The 23,761-nt window shown below is 36.6% G+C and overlaps 1 protein-coding gene across 9 annotated transcripts in view; it reads left to right on the top strand.

The window, feature by feature from the left end:
- FUT8 (fucosyltransferase 8) overlaps positions 1–23,761 on the top strand; it is a 310,024-nt gene that overhangs the window by 43,000 nt on the left and 243,263 nt on the right. For all 9 annotated transcript variants that reach the window (XM_042943536.1, XM_042943535.1, XM_042943537.1 and 6 more), the window contains exon 2: positions 4,927–5,024. The gene's annotated coding sequence lies outside the window, so the exon portion shown is untranslated. The remainder of the gene's footprint in view (positions 1–4,926; positions 5,025–23,761) is intronic.

Raw genomic sequence — 23,761 nt, forward strand, 5'->3', positions numbered from 1 at the left:
TGCTTTTTCATTTAATCTCATACTTCTGGATTCCTACCAAAAAGGAGTACATTAAGAACGCAGAAAAGTTGCTTACTCAAAGGGTGAAACTCTCGAAAAGAGTAAGAGAGGGAATATAACTTAATGGAAATTAAGTTATATAGAAGACTCTTTAAATTATAATTAACTACATTTTCTTATCTTCACAGTAATACAAAACACAGTTACTTGCAGAACTGGTTCAGATTACTTGAATACCAGATACATTTTTAGTCTTGTATGTAAGTGTTTGGAAGTTACTTATGTTTATATGAATTGAAGCTATCAATACTTTTCTTTTTTTAAAAATTTTTTTTTTAACATTTATTTATTTTTGAGACAGAGAGAGACACAGCATGAACGGGGGAGGGGCAGAGAGAGAGGGAGACACAGAATCGGAAGCAGGCTCCAGGCTCTGAGCCATCAGCCCAGAGCCCGACGCGGGGCTCGAACTCGCGGACCTCGAGATCGTGACCTGAGCTGAAGTCGGATGCTTAACTGACTGAGCCACCCAGGCGCCCCTGTCAATACTTTTCTACAGCAGTAACTGCACACCAGAAAGGCCGAGGCAAACACAAATCAAGGGATGGAGTTTTCCCAAAGCTGCAGTGTGAAGACTATAAGCATTTGATTCCATACATGTGAATGGGATTCTTTACTATAGGAAATTCAAATGGAATAAGGTTTCTTGAGGTGAAGAAGGATAATCCTCTATATGCATTTAGTTTTCTGCTCCTTCTGCAGCACCACATTCTTCTCCTGCAGTGTCTGATGTCCATAATGTTAGGTTGTCTCTAAGCAACTTCATGGTGAGGGCACTGTCTTTGGATGAGGCTTTATTCAGTATATCAAGTTCTGAAGTGGCCTCATCAAAAGCCATTGTAGCCAGTGTGGAGGCAAGCTTGGATTATTAAGGATCTCATAGTAAAATACAAAAAAGTTAAGAGCCAGCCCCAGGCAGATTGGGTGTGTGGGTTGCATCTCTTTCTTGCTCATATTAAAAGCCTCTCTGTAAGCTCCTTGGGAATTACCTTTTTTTTTTTTTTTTTTTTTTTTTTTTTAAATCTTGACCGCATGCAACTTCAGCAGCATATGAGAGGTAATCTTCCTTCATTTTCAGGTAGAAGACCTTACTCTCTAGATTAGTTGCATTGGCTATTAAAGACATATCCAACAAATAGCTTTTCACTGTTTTTCTTTTTCTTTTTTAATTTTTTTTTAATATTTATTTATTTTGAGAGACGGAGACAGAGCATGAGCAGGGGAGGAGCAGAGAGAGAGAGACACAGAATCCGAAACAGGCTCCAGGCTCTGAGCTGTCAGCACAGAGTCTGACGCGGGGCTCAAACTCACAAACCGTGAGATCATGACCTGAGCCGAAGCCGGACGCTCAGCCGACTGAGCCACCCAGGCGCCCCTCATTGTTTTTCTTACTGGGTGCTGTTTATTCTTTGCAAACAGCCGGTATTTCACCTTCATGGTTACTAATGTTTTTGTTACCACATATTATGCATTTATTACATGCTTTCGGATAACTTATTAATGTATGAGTGGTGTCAATTGGATACATCTAATTTTGGAAAATTTCAGTGTTCAGTGCTATCACAAAGTTAATTTAGCTCATAGTTCCCCTTTAAAATGGTTAATATAGTGCTTCCAGCCAAGATGGACCAGCAGGAATTGGTATCCTTCCGCCTGAAACAACTAACTGGATAAAAAATATGAAACAACAGTTTTTAAGACATTTGCCATCAGGCAACAAAAGACTTTGATCCCTGAGAGACAGGAAACAAACTAGGTGAGACTTAAGATTGCTCTAGCGTGGAGAGAGTTTCTAGGCATGGAGCAGGTCAGTAGAACCCAGAGGAGCCAAGAAATCTTACTGAGTTGAAGAGATGGAGCTGGGAAGCTGTGGGGAGCCAAGGCACCTAGAGTTCACAGGGCAGAATGTCTGAGAAGAGAGAGCTGCAAGAGAATTGGGCAGATCTCTAGAGGTTCCTTTCAAGAATTCAGTTGAGTACTAATCAGTGCATGCCTTTGAGGGAACTACTTAAGGCTAGGAAGAACCACTCAAAAGGAATTGAGGGCACAATACAATACTTACAGCTCACATACAACACCAGGAATAGAGTCTGGATCCATCAGAGAAGAAAATCTCATTATTCGCTGAGTGTCAGGTAGAGCATCTCTAACATTCTGGTTGTCATTTTTAGATGTTTGATTTGGGTCTTATTTTTTTTTTTTTTTTGTCTTTACTTAAAATGTAGTCAACTTTTTTTCTGGTTTCTAGAACATATGGAATACATTTATAACAACTTTTAATGTCCTAGTTTCCTAATCTTATCAACTGTGTCATATCTAGGCTGGTTTTGATTGATATTTTTACTCATTATGGCTCTATTTCCTTTTTCTTATTTTTCAAAAACTTGCTTGGAAATCAGTTGATGCTTGTCAGGCATGTAAAAGGAGACATTGCAAATTTTACCTTGTTGGGTGCTGGATATTTTTGTATTCCTGTAAATAGTCTTCAAACTTTTTCTGGAATATATTGAAATTACTTGGAAGGTGTTTGATCCTTTAAGGTATTGCTTTTAATCTTTGTTGAGTGGGATCACTTAATCTAATTGCCCCACTACTGAGGCAGAACCTTTCTGAATACTTTACCTGATGCCTTGTAAATAATGAGGTTTTCTATTTGGCTAATCATCTGGTTACAGATGTTAAATTGAGGGTTGGGTTGTTCCTTCAAGATTTGTTTTTAAGCTCTTTTGGGTTCATTAGAGAGTTGTCTTTTTTTTTTTTTTAATGTTTATTTTTACTTTATTTTGAGAGTGGGGGTGGTGAGGGTCAGAGAGAGAGAGAATCCCAAGCTTGCTCCACACTGTTGTGCAGAGCCCAACATGGGGCTCGACCCCATGAAACCTGAGATCATGACCTGAGATCATGAGCTGGAAAAGAGTGGGATACTTACCGACTGCGGGGCCCCTAGTCTTTATTCTAGGACTGATTTAGCCATGCTGAGGTCTCTCCTTATTGCCCAGAGTATACAAGGTCTCTCTCTACTCTGGTTGGATGGAACCTCCAATGTCCTCAGCTCTGCTTGTTCATTTTTTTTAGTTCCCCAGCTGTTGCTTTTTGCCTGGCCTCATGGATTTTACTCTGTGTGTAGATGAGTATTAAGTCAGACTCAAGTGGACCCCTACATAGATGGGGCTTTTTTTTTGCATAATGTCTCCTCTGTGGTATATTATTCCAGTAATTCCTGCCACCTATAACTTACTGAACTTAGATCTTTGTCTTTTCAAGTTAAGGAGATTGCTGTGTTATGCTTTGAAGCTCCCTGCCTACAGTGGTATCTAGACATGTCTCTTGGCAAAAAGTCAAGGTGTTTATAGGGCTTATCTAGCTTGTTTCCTTCACTCAGGGAATGCATAGCTATACTATTGTCCAGTGTCTGTAAACTGTTTCATCATATGTTTTCTCTAGTTTTGTAGTTGCTTACTGTCTGAGCGTAAATCTGGTACCAGTTACACCATAATGGCTAGAAGCACAAATCCTAAACTACTGGATTATTGTGGGAGGTTGGTAAAGCCTTTTGGGTGAAGTTTAGGAAGAAATGATGATGAGCCCTTAGCTGATTTTTCTAGTTAATGGCCATTTAGGAATTGTTTGTTTATGGGCCCTTGGAGTAGTTAACTTAGCAGTAGTTTGTCTTTTTCAACCAGATCTAGCAGTTGAGATAATGTAAATAGTAAAGCACTATACAAATGTGCTTATTATTTTTAGTTTAATTTACTGAATGTTCTTAATAAGCTGGTCTGCCTCAGAATAGGTTTTTGACTTTTGGAATTTAAAATGAAAATAGTAGGAGTTGAAGTTGGTTCAATATTATCTCTAATCACAAAAAATTGGTTTCAGTAGGCTTTGGTGTCATTGGAGAAAGACTGCTTCTCACAATTCATAATAATGTCAGTCCTAAATCTCATGTATAAATAGTAAAGTACCTGGCAGAAAGACATATTTCCGAAGAATGTATTGTGTTGCTATCTTATTCTTGGCTTTTTGTACTTAATGACTTGTACATATGTACTTAGTAAACATTTGATGTGTGAATCTTTATTAAGACCATTCACTTGTCAATCATATGATTACTTTCTATGTGTCAAACATGGTAGTATATAATTGGGAGGCAAAAGAAATAAGAGATAGGGTCCCGTATCAGAAGATCACATGAGATGGCGCATGTATAAGGCAGCAACATATTCTGGCAAGGATTAATGGAGTACAGAGTGATTTTATCAGCTCTCAGGGAGAAATGGAGGGGCTGGATTTTGAGAAAATTGATGGATATGCATTGATTCACCAAGAGGATAAGGGAGAAAAAGTCCCTCTTCTAAAAAGAAGGAATGGTGTGTTGCAGAGAATGACAAAATTTTTCTGTGGAAAGCAAGCAAATTAAATTGGCTTGAATGGAATTTTCTGTAGAAGATAGTCAGAAATTAGGTTGTAGAGCTAATTGGGGTGTGAGGGTTGTAGAAGATTTTGAGCATTAGTCTGAAAAGAGAGATAATTCTGATTGTCCTACATGTTAAAAAGTAGACAAAATTAAAGGGTTTTTGTGTTCACACAGTAAGTTTTATAGGTGCTGACTTATTTTAAGATAAACTATGGAGCAAATTAAGACACTGTTACTGTGTTTGACTGTAATTTGCAAAGTAAAAACCCGTTCTTTATTGGGATTTGAAAAACACTGCTTGCAGAAAAACACTGCTTGCAAAAGTTTCTCATGTTATAACATGTTATAAGGGAGAAAAAGGAATTTTTTAAATGGTATAATAACTGAGGGTATTCTAACTGAACTTTGAGTAGGGCTCAATTTCATTTGTTTATTTGTTTTTGTTGTTCCAGGTTGCTGCTTTTGCTGAGGGAGTACCCATGACCCTGATGGTATTTTCATTCAAGATAAAGTGTTCTATTGCCTTTATTGATTAACTGAACGAATTCAGGTTAGTATATTTGTGGACAGCACTTCCCTGTTCTAATTGTAAATTAATATGTTGAGAAATGGATAATTATGTGTTTGAAGCCATGTATGTGTATAGCAGTGAAGTAGAAAGACCAGGTCAGTCTAACCTCTGTTGAATTGTGTATTAGTTAATAAACATTTTCTGAGTACCATGTGTAATCTGTAATACATAAAATAAAAATGTTTTACTCCCTGTTTATGGCTAAATATGGTACATTGTACTTGCATTGTTGTGTGGTATATTTGGTGCCGAAATAAACAACTCATCTTAGAATTTTTTGACATTTTTGATAGCTGACTTTTAAAGGTTGGATTCTTGTCCAGATTTTAGTCCTACATTAAAGTTATTATTTGTTTTTAGTGTTTAATCTTGGAATTTTGACAAATGTATATTCGTCACCATAATCTTTTAAATTCACTTATGTTGTCTCTTTGTAGTCAGCCTCTCCCTTTACCGCAACTCCTAGCAACCACTGATTTGTTTTTTGTCCCTATAGTCTACCTTTTCGTGTATGTCATTTAACTAGAATTATTTAGTATGTAGCTTTTGAAATCTAGTTTCTTTCACTTAACGTAATGCATTTGGATTCATTCATGTTGTGTATACTAGTAATTTGTTCTTTTTTTATTGCTGAACTATGTTCTGCTATATGGTGATATATCATTTAGTTTATCCATTTACCAGTTGATGGACTTTTGGGGGAGTTTCCAGTTTTTGGTGATTATATCAGTCAAATTTATCACATTATATTGACTGCATTCCCTATGCTATACTTTCCATCCTGTGACTTAATTATTTTATAACTGGAAGTTTGTACCTCTTAATCCCCTTCATCTCTTTTGCCTTTCCTGCCACCTCTCTGGCAACTACCAGTTCTCTGGTAGTTTTTATGAGTCTGTTTCTTTTGTTTGTGTGTTTTGTTTTTTGGATTCTATGTATAAGTGAAATCATATGGTATTTGTCTTTTTCCATCTGACTTATTTCACTTAGCTCAGTACTCTCCATCCATGTTGTCATGAATGGCAAGATTTCAGTATTTTTTTTTATGACTGAGTAATATGTGTATATATATCACATCTTCTTTATCCATTCATCTGTCAGTGGAGTTTTATGTTGCTTCCATATCTTGGCTATTGTAAATAATGCTGCAATAAACATATGGGTACATACATGTTTTTGAATTAGTATGTTTATTTTCTGTAGATAAATACCCAGAAGTGGAATTGCTGTGTTGAATGGTATTTCTATTTTTAATTTTTTGAGAAACCTCCATATTGTTTTCCATAATGACTCCACCAATTTACAATCCTACCAATAGTATACAAGGGTTTCCTTTTCTGTATGTTCTTGTGAACACTTGTTATTTCTTGTGTGTGTGTGTGTGTGTGTGTGTGTGTGTGTTTCCTTTGATACTAGCCATTCTGACTGGTGTAAGGTGATATCTCATTGTGGTTTTGATTTGCATTTCTCCGATGACTAGTGATGTTCATGTTTCTGTTGACCTTGTGTATATCTTCTTTCAGGTCTTCTGCCCATTTTTAATTGGATTGTTTGTTTTTTGGTTTTGAGTTGTATGACTTCTTTATATGTTTTAGATATTAGCCCCTTATTGGATATAGACCCTTATTGGATTTGCAAGTATCTTCTCTCATTTAGTAGGCTTCCTTTTCATTTTGTTCATAGTTTCCTTTACTGTGCAAAGCTTTTTAGTTTGATGTAATCCTAATTGTTTATTTTTGCTTTTGTTTCTCTTGCCTGGGGACATACCCTGAAAAACATTACTAAGGCCAATGTCCAAGAGATCATTGCCTGTTGTTTTTTTTTTTTTTTTTAAGTTTTATGGTTTCAGGTATTACATTGAGGTCTTTAATCCATTTTGAGTTTGTTTTTGTGTGTAGTATAAGGAAGTGATTCAGTTTCATTCTTTTGGATGTAGCTGTCCAGTTTTCCTAACACCATTTATTGAAGAGACTGTCTTTTCCCCTATTATATATTCTTGCCTCCTTTGTCATAGGTTAATTAACCATTTAAGCTTATGTTTATTTTAGGGCTTTCTATTCTGTTCCATTGATTGAGGAGTCTGATTTTGGGCCAAAACCATACTGTTTTGATTATTGCAGGTTTGTAGTACAGATTCAAATCAGGGATTGTGGTACCTCTAGCTTTGGTCTTCTTTCTCAAGATTGTTTTGGCTTAGATGATTAAGCTTCCTTTTTTTTTTTTTTTAAATGTTTGTTTATTTTTGAGAGAGAGACAGAGTGTGAGCAGGGGAGGGGCAGAGAAAAAGGGAGACACAGAATTCGAAGCAGTCAGCACAGAGCCTGAAGCGGGGCTCGAACTCATGAACCGTGTGACATCATGACCTGAGCCAAAGTCAGGCGCTTAACTGACTGAGCCACTCACGTGCCCCTAGATGATTGAGCTTCTTGTCAGCAGTGATTGTTTTAGATTTTGGTATTTTCTGAAGGAAGGATAGCAAGTATTACAACTTGTTGAATGCATGGTTTAGTCTCAGCCATCCATGGACTACTTGGGGTTCATTAGAATACCTTGCATCTGTGGTGGATTCTACAAGATTGGCAGGGCAAGAAAGTAGAAAGTGAATTTCCTTAAAGCATGAGAAAATGGAGCCTATCAGAAGGGTAAAAGCTTCTCACATAATTATTACACAAAATGGACCTTGAGGAACATTTAGGTTAATGCCTGTGTGTGTGTGTGTGTGTGTGTATGTGTGTGTGTTTTGTAAATGGGAAAAAGGAGACCTAGAGAGATGAAGTGATAAGCTTTTAGTCATACAGCTAGCTGGAGACATGTAGTGTGGTGGCTCATTTTACTCATCATCCTGCCTTTCTTTATCCTGGGATTGTTGCTTGACCTAAGGGTAGGGATAAAGTTAAATTGCTCAATTTAAAGTTGTTTACAGTTTAAAAATACTATTTATGTCTGCACACTATTTGGAAATTTTAGTTTTTGACAATTCTGAAGACATTCTAATATAGCTTCTCCCCCACCCTCCAGGATGCAGAACACTCTCCAAGTTTTAAATTAATGTAAAAAAATAAAAATAAAATTGTTTATAAAATTCAGTTTTTAATTTCTTTTTTCAGACTTTAACTTCAGACTTTAAGTTAGAACAGGTCACTATTGAAATGGTATTAGATACAATCTTAGTTTTCAAACAGATACAAAAAAAGATGTTGATGTTTAAATATAACTATGTGAAAGCATTTTTATGTAGATCAATTTAAAAGCATAAAATTTATTTATTTATTTTTAACATTTTTATTTTATTTTTTGAGAGACAGAGACAGAGCGCTAGTTGGGAGGGGCAGGGAGAGGGGGATACACAGAATCCAAAGCAGGCTCCAGACTCTGAGCTGTCAACACAGAGCCCGACGTGGGGCTTGAACCCATGAACTGTGAGATCATGACCTGAGCTGAAGTCAGACGCTTAACTGACTGAGCCACCCAGGCACTCCTAAAAGTATAAAATTTAAATAAGACCTCTATTTTCACAAACATTTCAGATAAATATGGACCTTAGATTTTTTGGTTGAAAATCTGAGTATCCTAAAATCTGCTCTGGAGGATTTCACTAATTAACATGTTTACAGGTATAATTAAAGTGCTCCTTTTTCTCATGAGCACTACCAAACCTAGAAAATTAGCAAAAAAACCTGTTAGAGATACTATTTTAGAAATGGAACATTTTAAAATAAATATAATATCATAGGTGTTTACTTTTGGGTATTTGATGTATAGGCATATTAAGAAATTGTGACTCAGTTGAAGTGGTTTTAGTTATACAGAAAGTATACTTTGGTCTAATTTTTTTCTCCTGTAACATGTAATACTTATTGTGTTATACTATGTTCATTCTGATTTCCTAAGAATTTCTAGCCTTTTAGGACAAAGAGGACACCTATTTGGAGACAATTCTTTAGGAGTCTTTTGTGTTTCTGTCCATATTCTGAGCAGAAGCATTGACAGCTTTTGTTGGGGGCTATCTTTTAAGGAAATTTGTATAGCAAACAGCCTACGTAGATAGAAATAGTGTTTCCATAAGGACAGGTGATAGATTTCTTTGCTGTTCAGGATAATCAAGATAATCCCTTTGGGGGAAAAGATAGGGTTTGTTACTCCTTGAAAGATTTAGATTGGATAAGCTCAGCTTTTTTCTCCTATAATACAGCCTACTGTGTGTACAGGCATCACTGGCTTTCCTTGTGTTGCCTCTTAAGAATTAGAGCTTGGGGAACCAGTGCAAAAGATTATATTCTGGCCACTACTGTTGTTTTGAGTAGTAAACTTCTTTGTCTCTGACCCAAGAGTGTCATACCTTCTGCCAGGATTATCTGATGCTGATTTAACCAGGTATCACTAACACAACCTACTGATAAAACAAAGCCGAGTTTATGGCTTAGGCTGTGAAGGAGAATACCACCTTGCAAGAGCTTTGGTGGTATCTTAGAGGGGCAAAGTCAAGGCTAAAATGTGAGAATTTGAAATTTTATTTGAGTCTTCCAGTGGTAATGATGGGGCCTGATTAGGATTGAATACCATGTTATAATAGTTTAGAATTGGCGAAACAGCAAAGCAAGGATTTGAAAATTGTTGATGTTTCTTGTTGAAGAGTTGATGGGTCTTTCCTGAAGCTTCTATAATGAACAATCAAGTTATATTCATGCAAGAGTCTTCTGGAATAGTAGAGGTATGCTAATGAGGACATTGGCCTAATAAAGTCTTGTTAATATACACAGGAAGTTGTATGTGTAGGTAGTTACATTAGTTTTCTAGGACTGCTATCACAAATTACCACACACTTATGGGCTTAAAAAAATCCTTTCATCCCTAACTTTTGTTGTTTACAAGAAGTCCTTAGTGTTTTTTGGTTTGTAGCAGCATAACTCTAATTTCTACCTCCATCTTCACATGGCAGTCTTCCCTCCGTATCTGTATTAAAATTTTTCTCTTATAAGGACACCAGTCATTGGATTAGAGCCCACCTTAATTCACTATAACCTCATGTTACTTGATTATATCTGCAAAGACCCGATTTCCAAATAAGATTATGATCACAATGAATGAATTCTGGAGGGACATTATTCAACCCAGTACACAAGAGTATGTGGTTTCAGTCCTTAGTATCTAAGTTGTGTATGGCTAGATGATTTTGTTTCTCAATATCCATGACACTGTCCAAGCTGATTGCTTAACTTGCATTTAGAATAAAATCTCAGGCTCTTCAGAGTTTTTGACAACAGCATGATGTAGTGGAAAGAATACCAGTACGGAAATCAAGTTGCCTTGGTTCTGGTTTGTACCTTGCTATGAACTAGCTTGAGAAAATTACTGTCTTCTCTAGCTATTAGTGTCTCAATAGGTAAATGGGGAGGTCTAGAAGAAAAGAGGAATGGACCAAATGATCTCTAAGGGCCTTTCTAGCTCTCAGATTCTGAAGTTTGGTAATTGTTGAGTGTGTGTTCAATTTGTTGGAGTGACAAAATGAGAAAAGGAAATAGAGAATACTTTAAATGCTGATATGATAGATTCTGACCTGTGAATGTAGCCTTATTTATGGGAGAAGATTTTATTTATTATTGGGTGAAGATCATTCATGAAGATACTAGGTAAACATACAGTTAGTCCTGATCTCTCTGACTTAACCATATTTTGTTTTTCTGTTAGTTTGAAATAGTATATTTGGAAGGGAGACATTCTTCAGGTCAGTTAATTCACTTGAACTTAGAAAAATGTGCTGTTGCTGTACTCTCTCAGCTGAGTTCAGAAAATGAAATAACCTTTTCTGAAGTGAGCATGAGAGTGTAGCTCTCCCTTCATTGCCCACATTTCTCTATCATAATATTCCTGTGGTCATGGGATCTGAGAAAACTTCTTACTAGAGAATAGTAATAGTCTAGTGAGGTGGTGCATGGTGCTGGATGGAGTTCTAGGTGTAAGTGTCTCTTCTTCCATTGGATTTTTCTTATGTTTTGAGTAAGTCATTGTAGTACTGTTCGAATTCTTTCTTTGAATAATGTTGAAAATACATAGTTACTTCATAGACATATTGTGGACGCTTAACAGGAAATTTTTTTGGCAATAGTAAAACTACCTATGGTTGTATCTGTGCTTGTCCTTTTCAAGGTACATATTAACAGTGTGTATGTATTGGTGGTAAGTATAAATGTAGGTTGAACCAATATCTTTGGATTTGCATGAAAGTGATTGAAGTAGAAGAAAATGAATTTTTGATTCATTCCATGCAGTAGAATATCAAACCCATCTTCCAGGAAACCCTGGGAATCTCTCAACGCTTGAACTTAAGGACTTTCCTACATAACTGCTCTTCAATTACAGACAAATTTTCCCAAGTTCCTGTTTTCAGCATGAGTATTTGGGTGATTCAGAGACCATCACCAGTTACTACAACAGTGGTGGCTTCTTTTTTTTTAATTTTAGGAGACATACTAGAGTATAAAATTTGCAATAATACCGTAGAAGTACTTGAAATAAAATGTTAAAATGATCATAATATAAAAACTAATATAAATAGATGCTATAATTCGGTAATAAGAATATCTTCTGAATCATTTTCTGTTCACATTTCCATCAATGTGAAAGAGTAGTAGAATGAAAAGAATAGTAGAATGTTGTTAGTGTATGTTTTTTTTTTTTAATATGCTGTCCACATCAGTGAGAAAAAGTCAAGATTTTTTGATCTGTGGGTGATTCTGATGAATGAAAAAAAGCCTGGAAGGCTTTTCTTGGAGGAGTGGGGTATAGGGTGGAGATTGTGGCTGATGATTCAGGTTTGGATCAAATTCTCTTTCGTTGTAGTTTTCCCCTCCTCATTTTAGACCTTGAAGTTGGTCTAATATTTAACAACAAGATAAAGTTTCTTCCACTTGTAATAAATATTTTCCAATTTCAGAGAATTATGAATTGGCAAAGATTGAAAAGTAGAGTATGGATGGGTTTGATTTATTTTATGGTTTGGAGTCTTCACTTTCTACGTAGTGTTTGTTTTTGTTGGATTCACAGAGGCTTGAGAAATTGGAGGAATCTCCTACCCCGCATTCCCCAGCCAGCTATTCCTTCAGCTTCACAGGAAAAAAAAAAAAAAAAAAAAAGGAAAGGAAGAAGGAAAATCATGTTGAACACATTTTTTTCTCTCCTCAAACACCTATTCAGAATTAATGGATTACTGTTTGTTTGGTGGAGGGTTTTGTGTTTTTTGTTTTCTTTTAATTTTATTTTTTAGAGTAGTTTTACCTTTAGAGAAAAATTGAACAGAAGTACAGAGTTCCCTTATATCTTGCAGTCTTTCTATAATTGCTTATTAATACCAGATTTTGTTTTTTTTTTTTCCCCTTCTAATTCTTTGGGATTTTTTTATGTAGATGATCAGATCATCTGTGAACAAAAGACAGTTTGATTTTTTCCTTCCTAATTTGTATATCATTGATATCCTTTTCTTGTCTTATTGCATTAGCTAGGATGTCCAGTGTAATATAAGTAGGAATTCTGAAAGGGAAAAGTCTTAAGAGGGAATGTATCTAGTTTCTTACTGTTAAGAATGATATTTGCTGTACATTTTTTATAGATTTTCTTTATCAGCTTGAGGAAGTTCCTTTGTATTCCTATTTTGCTGTGAGTTTTTATCATAAATGGGTGTTGGATTTTATGCATTCTTTTTCTGCATGTATTGATAGCACATGATTTTTCTTGTATTGATATGTGATTGATTACATTAATTGATACATTAATTGATTTTTAAATATTGAACTTGATTTATATACTTGGAATAAATCCTATTTGTGGTGCATAATTAGAATTGCTAATATTTTTTGAGGGTTTTTTTGTATCTGTGTTCATGAGAGATATTTGTAGTTTTCTTTTCTTGTCTGGGTTTAGTATTAGGGTAATGCTGGCCACATAGAATGAATTGAGAAGTGCTCCCTCTTATACTTTCTGGAACAGGCTGCAGAGAATTGGTATTACTTGTTCGTTAAATGTTTGGTAGAATTCACTTGGGAAATTATCTGGGTATGAAGCTTTCGTTTTTGGAAATTATTATTTATTTATTCAATTTCTTTGATCGTTATAGCCTTATATGGGTGATCTCTTTCTTCCTTCTGTGAGCTGTGGTAGATTGTCTTTCAAGAATTTGTTCCATTTCATCTACGTTGTCAAATTTATGGGACTTGAATTATTTATAATATTCCTTTATTATCCTTTTAATGTCCATAGGATCGCTGGAGATGGAACCTCTTTCATTTCTGATATTACTAACCTGTGTCATCTCTCCTTTTTTCTTGAGAAGCCTAAGGGTTTATCCATTTTATTGATCTTTTCAAAGAACCAGCTTTTTTAGTTTTGTTGCTTTTTTTCTCTATTGTTTACATATTTTCAATTTCACTGATTTCTTCTCTGATTTTTATTATTTGTTTTCTTCTGCTTAGTTTGGATTTCATTTGCCTTTCTTTTTCTAGTTTCCCATGGCAGAAGCTTGGGTGATTGATTTTAGCTCCTTCTTTTAATATATGCCTCCAATGGTATATACATTTTTCTCTGAGAGAGAAAATACAGTGGTGCATGTTGCATCCCACAAATTCTTATGTTTTATTTACATTTTTACTTAGATTTAAATATTAATTTCTTGAGATGTTTTCTTTGACTCACATGTTACTTATGTATGTTGTTTATTTCCAAATATTTTCATATTTTCTAGCTATCTTTGTGTTATTAATTATTAGTTTAATTCCACTGTGGTCTGAGAGCCTACTTTGTATGACTAAGGTGTGTTTTGTGGCCCAGAATGTAGTCTGTCTTGGTAAATGTTCTCTTTGAGCTTGAGAAGAATGTGTATACTGTTGTTGTTGGATAAACTAGTATATGGATGGCAATTAGATCTGGCTGAATGATGGTGCTATTCAGTTTAACAGTATTCTTACTAATTTTATGTGTTTTGGTTCTGTCAGTTACTGATAGAGGGGTGTTGAAGTCTCCAAATATATGGTGAATGCGTGTATTTCTCTTTGCAGTTCTGTTAATTTTTACGGCATATATTCTGATGCTTTGTTGTTAGGTGTATACATATAAGGGAAGTTAGATCTTCTTGAGAATTGACCCTTTGGCATTGTGTAATGCCCATCCTTCATCATTGTCTGACAGTCTTTGTCTTTTTTTTATATTTATTTATTTTTGAGAGAGAGAGAGAGAGAGACACACACACACACACACACACACACACACACACACACACACACGAGTGCGAGTGGGGGAGGGGCAGAGAGAGAGAGAGACACAGAATCTGAAGCAGGCTCCAGGCTCCAAGGTGTCAGTAAAGCTGGACGTGGGGCTCAAACCCATGAACTGTGAGATCATGATCTGAGCCAAAGTTGGCCACCTAACCAGCTGAGCCACCCAGGAACCCCAATAGTATCTGTCTTTTAATTGATGTATTTAGACCATTGTTGTTTAAGGTAATTATTTGTATACTTGGATTTATATCTACCATATTTTTAACTGCTTTCTATTCCTTGTCTCTGTTGTTTCTTTTTGTCTTCCACTCTGTTTTTGCTTTCTCTTGTTTCAGTTGAACATTTTATATAATTTCATTTTTTTAAATCATATCTTAGTATATCATTATACTTACTTTACATATTTTTTAGTGGTTACCCCAGAGTTTGTAATTTTACATTTACAACTAATCTAGGTTCACTTTTATGTATGTATGTATGTATGTATGTATGTATGTATTTGTTTATTTTTGAGAGACACAGTGTGAGTGGGGGAGGGGCAGAGAGAGGGGGAGACACAGAATCCGAAGCAAGCTCCAAGCTCCGAGCTGTCAGCACAGAGCCTGATGTGGGGCTCAAACTCACGCACCATGAGATCATGACCTGAGCTGAAGTTGGACGCTTAACTGACTGAGCCACCAAGGCATCCCTTTAATTTTTTTTAATGTTTATTTATTTTTGAGACAGAGTGAGAGAGAGAGAGTGTACGAGCAGGGGAGGGGCAGGGAGAGAGAGAGAGAGACACACACACACAGAGGATCCGAGGCGGGCTCTGTGCTGACAGCAGAGAGCCCGGTGTGGGGCTGGAACTCATGAATCATGAGATCATGACCTCAGCTGAAGTCAGATGCTTAACCCAGGCACCCCTTGGTTCAGTTTCAAATAATAGTATATCACTTCATGGGTAGTGCAGGTACCTTATCACAGAGTATTCTTAATTCCTTTTTCTTGTCCTTTATAACATTGTTGCCATTCATTTCATTTATCTATAGGCTGTGATCACTGGATATATATTGTGCTGTTATTATTATTTTTAACAAATTGTTATTTTGTTAGATCAATTAAGAATAAGAAATGTAAGATTTAATTTTACCTTTTTTAAAAAATTTATTTATTTATTTTGAGAGAGAGAGCACAAGTGGGAAAGGGGCAGAGAGAGAGAGAGAATCCCGAGCAGGCTTTGCACCACCAGTGCAGAGCCCAGTGAGGTGCTCGAACTCACAAACCATGCGGTAATAACCTGAGCTGAAATTAGATGCTTAAATGACTGAACCACCCAGATGCCCCTACCTTTTTAAAAATTGTTTCTCTAATTTCTTCCTTTTTTAAATGTTATCCAAATTTTCTGACCCTTTGTAATTTGTACTTATAATGCTTTGTAGTCTTCCTTCCTTCTGAAGGACTTTTTAAAACATTTCTTGCAAGGAAGGCCAGTAGACCTTCAGTTCCCTCAGTTTTTGTCAGAGAAAGCTTTTATTTCCTTTTCACATTTGAAGGATAATTTTCCCAGGTACAGAATTCTAGATTGGTGGTTTTTCTTTTAACACTTAAAATGTTTCACTTCACTCACCTTGCTTGCATGGTTTCTGAAGAGAAGGTTTGATGGAATTCTTATTTTTCTCCTGGCTAGGTAAGGTTTCTTGCTTTTTTTTTCTCTGATTCTTTTCAGATTTTCTCAGCTAGTTTTTTGAGTTTTGTTATGATATGCCTAGATGTAAGTATTATAGTATTTATCCTGTGTGGTGGATTCTGATCCTTATGGATCTAGTTTATTGTTTATCATCAAAGACATACTTTTTCCCTTACAGTGTTGTTGATTTGTGGCATTTCTTTTTTCTTAGAGTTTCCATTTCTCTGCTTACACTACCCATCTGTTCTTGCATGTTTACTTTTCCCATTACTACCCTTAGCATATTTACCATAGCTATTTTTAAACCCATTGATAATTCTAAAATCTCTGTCCTACCTGAATCTGGTTTTGAGGCTTGCTTTGTGTCTTCAGAGTTTTTGCCTTTTGTACTTCAGAGTACAGTTTTTGCCTTTACAATGCTTTGTACATTTTTGTTGATAGCCAGACGTGTTATATTAGGTAAAACAAACTGAAGTAAATAGGCCTTTAGTTTGAGGTTTTATGTTTATCTGACAAGGAGTTAGGCTGTGTTTACTATATGCTGTAGCAGCGGTTTCAGAGACTAAAATTTGTAGTGTTTTGTTTTTGGCTGTTCTGCTGTTTTTGGGTTTTGTAGAGAATCCTTTAATAGGGTCTGAGGCTTGCAGTTCTTTTATTTGTGATGCTCTATTGTTGTACAGGAGTTACATTGATGTGGTGGTAAGGGATCAGATTAGGTCTCAGTGATTTAGTGAACTCGATTTGGTTATCTCTTACCTCATGTTGAAGGGTAGAGGGGGCTGGAGTTGGATATTTCCTTTCCCCTAGGTTTGTTAGATACTGTAAAACCCTGGTTGGTTAGGCTCTATAAAATTCCAGTTTGTTAGGCTTTATTAAAATTAGTTTTCTTTTGAGGCAGACCTTTTTAAGAACAGAGAGCTCTGGGCATATTTCAGGATGGTTACTTTTCCCCTCCCCCTTGAGGAAACGACATTTTTCTCAGATCTTCTCAGTGAGAACCTGATAGGGTTCCTGGAGGTAAAAAGTCAAGAAAATGTGGGGACTTCTCAAAGACTGTGTTCCCTCTCAGTTTTTCACCCTAAGCTAGTTGACACAGAGCCTCCAGCAAATTGTCAATTACTGTTTAAAGTATTCCTGTTGATACTGGCTCAGCTGAAGGCTTATGTTCCTGGGCTTCTGCATCTCCCACACTGTGATTTTCTGTATCTGCCTGTCTGTCTCTCCAGTTTTCAGGGTAGCAGTTTTCCCTCTGAGCTCAAATCTCTGATGGAGCTGAGTCGTCATTTTCATTTTTCTCAGGTTTTTGTTTCTTGTTTGTTTTTGTAGTGAGAACAGAAGTGATGAACTATAAGCTTTTTATGTCAGATCTGATTGAAGATTATTTTTGACTCTTTCTGACAACTTTGTAATGGTAAAGACTTGGTATAATATCCTCTGTCTGAGTTGACAGTATTTTGGAATTTGATTTCCTTCTGGCATTAAGTTTGCACCGTTTGAAATGATGTATTCTAACTTACAAGAATGAGTAAAGGACTTTTTCACAGGGAAATTGGTCTTAGGACTGATACTTGTTATTGGGGAAATGACTTCTTAGCCTATTTATTGTTCTTCTGTTTGCAAGTATAGTTTGGGGACAGTGACAAACTTTGTTTCCTATGTTGGTAGTTAGAGTTTCATTTTTATCTTAAACCATACAAAAAACACTTCATTTTTACAGCCTTTTTGGGTATAGGGTCATGTCAAGTTTCACTAATTTGCACTTGGGATAATTATACTGATGATTCTGGGATGGTTATTAAAACCTTGTGCTGATACTTTGGATATATGGAATTAATTAATTGGATGACTCACTTAGATTGGGTGTCTTAATTTAATTATTACACTGCCCACTAATTATTTTTATGAGCAGAGAATAGGGTAATAATGTTAATCCTTACATTTTCTGTGATGTGGTAAAACAGTTTAATGCACATCATGAATTTAGTGCTTAGATATCGTGAATTTAGTGCTTTGTAGAAGTATGATATCTTGGTAGAAGTATGAAAAGAGAAAGTGTGGTAAGTTATATGTAAAATGTAGTTTATTTTCTTTTGAAAAATCTTTACATTAAAAAAGTCAGTATATGGGGCACCTGGGAGGCTCAGTCGGTTAAGGGCCCGACTTTGGCTCAGGTCGTGATCTCATGGTTGGTGCGTTTGAGCCGAGCGTCGGGCTCTGTGCTGTCAGCTTGGAGTCTGGAGCCTGCTTCAGATTCTGTGTTTCTCTCTTTCTGCCCCTACCCTGCTCATGTTCTATCTGTCTGTCTCTCTCTCAAAAATTAATATTTAAAAAAAGTTTTTAAAAATCACTATGTTTAGATAATTCAAGCAATGGTTCTTCTTAAAATAAGATAATCTTCCTTAATCCCACAGTTTAATTTTTTTTTTTTTTTAACATTTATTTATTTTTGAGACAGAGAGAGAGCATGAACAGGGGAGGGTCAGAGAAAGAGGGAGACACAGAATCCGGAACAGGTTCCAGGCTCTGAGCTGTCAGCACAGAGCCCGATGCGGGGCTTGAACCCACGGACTGTGAGATCATGACCTGAGCTGAAGTCGGATGCTTAACCGACTGAGCCACCCAGGCGCCCCCTTAATCCCACAGTTTAATATGACTATAGTTACTGTGTGAGTGTATGTACCTTTTTGTTCTTTTTCATATATAGATTTTTTTTTACATAGTTGTGATCATAATTTCTTTTTAAATTTTTTTTTAATGTTTATTTATTTTTGAGAGAGAGACACAGTATGAGTGGGGTAGAAGCAGAGAGAGAGGGAGACACAGAATCTGAAGCAGGCTCCAGGCTCTGAGCTGTCAGCACAGAGCCCGATGTGGGGCTTGAACCCACAGACCGTGAGATCATGATCTGAGCCAAAGTCAGACGCTTACTAACTGAGCCATCCAGGCGCACCCATAATTTCTTTTTAAATTTGTGCTTTTTATAGTTACTAGTGTTTTCACATTCTGCATCATTGTGTTTTTAATTATAGTTTTTTTTTGTTTTTTTTTTTTATTGAATGATGTAGTTGGATTGGTCAGACTGAGCTGTGTGTACATTTATTTAGCTTTTCCATTGCTTTTGACTTAGCTTTTGCATGTGCCTTTTCCTTGCCTGGATTTTCAGAAGTCTCAGTCTCTCTGTCTTTCTCTTCCTTTTTCTTTTAAAGACTATTTTATGTTTTTTTCCCTGGGGCTAATTAACTTTTATTGGATCTTGGAAAGTGTAATTTTTTTTTCTTATGTGATTAGAAAACAATGCTTTAGGACTTATATTGCCACAATGATTCACATTGTTCTCTTCTAAAAATTGAAATTTATAACTAGGTGATAAAAATGATCTCCTGGATGTGTCAAACTTGGTATTCTAGACTCTCATACTTAGGTTATAAATTATATTTAGTCAAATAATTTAATATTTTATGTTGTACTTACAAATTGAATTTTCCTTACTGATTATATATTTGTGGGTGTAATTTGATGTCTGTCAGGATTCCTTATTAGATTTTTCTGCATTCTTCTGACTTTTCCTCTGCCCTATCATTTGTGTTTAGGGCTAAATTGGGTCTAGCCTTTTGAATGGAAAGTCAGTAGTAATAGAAACTTCTTAGAAACATTTAGTGAGTCTGATGATTCTGAAACCACTTCTTCACCCATAAAAGCTGTCAAAGGATTGTTTTAAGACCTTCTATACTCTGTATTCCCTTCTTGCTTTCTAGATTAGGCATTTTATAAAGTATTTACTTTTTTTACTCTTGTCATCTTCAAGATATTTTACTATGATTAAAAATATCATTTTTCTTTTTTTTTTTAGTTTTATTTAAAAAAAAATTTTTTTTTTAACATTTATTTATTTTTGAGAGAGGGAGAGACAGCATGAACGGGGGAGGGTCAGAGAGAGAGGGAAACACAGAATCTGAAACAGGCTCCAGGCTCCGAGCTGCCAGCACAGAGCCCGAAGCGGGGCTCGAACTCACGGACCGCGAGATCATGACCTGAGCCGAAGTCGGACGCTCAACCGACTGAGCCACCCAGGTTCCCCCAAAATATCATTTTTCTACTGAGATGTAGGTGACCCAAGGGAAGGAAAAGATCATGCAGAATTGTTGGGATCATTCATTAAAAAAATTTTTTTTAATGTTTTATTTATTGTTGAGAGAGAGACAGAGCATGAGCAAGGGAGGGGCAGAGAGAGAGTGGGATACAGAATCTGAAGCAGGCTCCAGGCTCTGAGTTGTCAGCACAGAGCCTGACGCGGGGCTCGAACTGACAAGTGGTGAGATCGTGACCTGAGCTGAAGTCAGATGCCCAACTGACTGAGCCACCCAGGTGCGCTGGGTTCATTCATTTAAAGGCAGTAAAATTCTGTAATTGAAATTTGTTCTCATTCTTTGTGATTTTTTTTTTTAGGGAAGATAGGATTTGAAAAATATATGTATCACTTAGGAATATCTGAATTGGTGTGAGATTTAAAGTGATGTATACAAAGGTGCTTATCATACTTCTTTCTATCCTTACTGCCTTCTTTTTTCTATTTTTGCTTTCCTGCCCTTTCTCCAACAAATGTAATGCACAATTACTATGAGTTTGGAACACAAAATGATTAAGACCCTGCAGTTCGGAAGCTGATAATTTAGTAGGTGAGCGGGAAATGTAAGTTAATAGTTGCAATGTAAGAAGCCCCCTAATTTCCTATATAATAATATGTTCCCCAAAATGTGTTTGAAAATAAATATTCACATGGCAGAGAGGTAGGAGGTGTTTGGGTATTTTATGGGGAGTTACTCCACAGAGCCAAATCTGTCATTATAAAACATCGAATTGTAGTTTCTGGTCATGTTGTCTCTTGGGACCAGGAATCCTAGTTAGTACACAACATCAAAAGTATCTGAGTGGGATACCTGTCCTTGGGCTGAACAAATGGATCTTGGGCCCAACTTTGGCTCCTTGTAGAGAGGGGTGCAGCCTCTGGAATTTGAGCCCTGTTACTGGAATGGTAGGTATATGAAGCTGGGGGGAAAAGGATCTTTCTTGCCCTGCTGTGACAGTATGACCTGGGTGCTTAAAGGATGCTTCCCACTCACATGTTTGATCACCTAGGATGTCTGTTTGCAACTCAGCAATTTCTATAGCTCTACACTGTCCCAAGGGAGAAATCAAGAACTGTTGGGAGTAGGTCTTGGGAAGAGTTAGGCCAGACAATAGGACACTGGCCCTGCAGGATTTTATAATGAAAGCTTTAGTCACCCCTTCACCCTTACCATTCCAACTTTTATGTGTATGTGGCCAAGGCTTTGTCTGTGGTAGGACAGGGAAATAAGGTAGGGTGAGTTAATTTGTTTTTTCATCATAGGTCAGGATAATATTTTTGTTTATCTCTACTTCAGTGAGGCCTGGCTTCAAACTTCTTCTAATTCCTTAGCATTGTGAGCTACCAGAACTTCATGAAGTAACTCAAAATCATTGATAAAATGATATCTAAGAGACTGAATTTGGTGTTCTGAAGGTAGTTTGAGGGAATCAGTCTGTAACGTGTGAAATGTGTTGAGTTGTATGAAGTTTAGTCCTGGTCTACTTACTGTGGTAAATACAATTGACATATTTGTAAAACTCAGTAGTAGCACATGGGGAGGAATAATAAATTGTGCCTAGACGGTAATTAGAGGGTTTACAGAGGAGGGAATACTTGAACTTGTTAGTAAATGGGTGGCTTCAAAAGTAGATCTAATATGAGGCTCCTGGGTAGCTTGGTCGGTTAAATATTCCCACTCTTGATTTTGGCTCAGGTCATGATTTCACAGTTACTGAGTTTGAGCCCCTCATCAGGCTTGCAGAGCTTGCTTGGGATTCTCTACCCCCCCTTCCCCCACCCCGCCCCCTGCTCATGCATTCTCTCTGTTTCTCTCAAAACACATAAATAAACTTTAAGAAAAAATAAATAAAAGTAGATCTAATAGTGGAAGTTTCGGTCTGATAATGCTGATATCTTAAAACCTTACTCAAATCAGAAAGAACTTGTGTCCAGAATATATTATTTGGGACTGAGCTCTCTTGAATATCTTTATACATCAATTCTTCATATACAAACTTTAGCAGCTTCTAAGCTGCCCTTAGTAAATTTTCATTGTGAATTACACATTAGATGATTGAATGTTTTTTAAGTGGAATAACCATTAACTGAACGTTAAGATTCAGGTACTGTGTTGAATGCCAAGGCACCCACAACATACAACATGAATTAAAGTCTTAAAGAAGCAAAAGACCAGAGGAAAGACAGAAATCTCTAAAATTGTGACAAATAGGGAATTGTGCTCTTAAAAGTGTGCTTTTGAAAGAATGGGGAGGGAGTGATGATATCCTCTGAGTGGAGAATTAGGGAGTTTGAGAATGATGCATCTGATGGAGATGACAATTGAGTTGATAGCAGAGGTACTTTTATTGTTTTTTAATTTTAAATTAAACATTTTTTAAAATGTTTATTTATTTATTTTGAAAGAGAGAGTGAGAGAGACAGCGTGAGCAGGGGAGAGGCAGAGAGAGGAAGAGAGAGAATCCCAAGCAGGCTCCACAATCAGCATGGAGCCCAGTGTGGGGCTCTGTCTCATGAACTGTGAGATCATGACCTCAGCTGAAATCAAGGATGAGACACTGAGTCGGATGCTTAACCAACTGAGCCACCCAGGCACTCCACAGAGATACTTTTAAAGCTAAATTTCAAGTACCTGGTCTCTGAAGTTTAACTCTAGACTTTACTGGTTAAGTTACAATCTCCCATAGCATTTAGTTACATATCTATACAATGGAATTACTTTTTGTTCTTTTTCTTTTTCTTTCTTTTCTTTTCCCATAGCATTTACTTACATATGTATACAAAGAGATTTACTTCTTTCTTTTCTTTTTTCTTTCTTTCTTTCTTTCTTTCTTTCTTTCTTTCTTTCTTCTTTCTAAAACTTACTTATCTTGAGAGAAAGAGCACATGAGCAGGGGAGGGGCAGAGAAAGAGGGAAAGAGAGAGAAGTAGGCTCTGCACTGTGAGGGCAGAGCCAGATGTGGGGCTCAGACTCATGAACCATGAGATCATGACCTGAGCTGAAACCAAGAGTAAGATGCTTAACTGACTGAGCCACCTAGGCATCCCGAGAATTACTACTTTTAATAAGGACCCTCAGGTTTTGTGTGGTTCAAACCAAAAATATATTTTTCTTGGTATATTACATTTACTAGTAATATTACTATAAATATGACTGTACTATCACTACTGCTGTTGTAAACTACTTCTGTCATTACTATTAGTACTTCTGTTAGTACAATGTTCTAATGGTATTACTCCTTGTCCTCCTCCTCCTCCTCCTCCTCCTCCTCCTCCTCTTTCTGGGTAATACTTGTTTTTACTAGGAACCACTTTAAGTTCTTTTTTTTTTTTAAATTTTTAATTAAGTTTTTTAAGTGTTTTTATTAAAAAATTTTTTGAGTGTTTACTTTTGAGGGGAGGGAGGGGCAGAGAGAGAGGGAGACACAGAATCTGAAGCAGGTTTCAGGCTCTGAGCTGTCAGCACAGAGCCTGATGTGGGGCTTGAACTCATGAGCTGGGAGATCGTGACCTGAGCCGAAGTTGGATGCTTAACCAACTGAGCCACCCAGGCGCCCTGTTGTTTTTATTTATTTTTTAGAGAGAGAGAGAGAGAGAGAGCAAGTGAGCAAGCAGGGAAGGTCCAGAAAGAAAGGGAGACAGAAGATATGAAGTG

Source organism: Panthera leo, chromosome B3, assembly GCF_018350215.1.
Source record: "Panthera leo isolate Ple1 chromosome B3, P.leo_Ple1_pat1.1, whole genome shotgun sequence".
Classification (NCBI taxonomy): Eukaryota; Metazoa; Chordata; class Mammalia; order Carnivora; family Felidae; genus Panthera; species Panthera leo.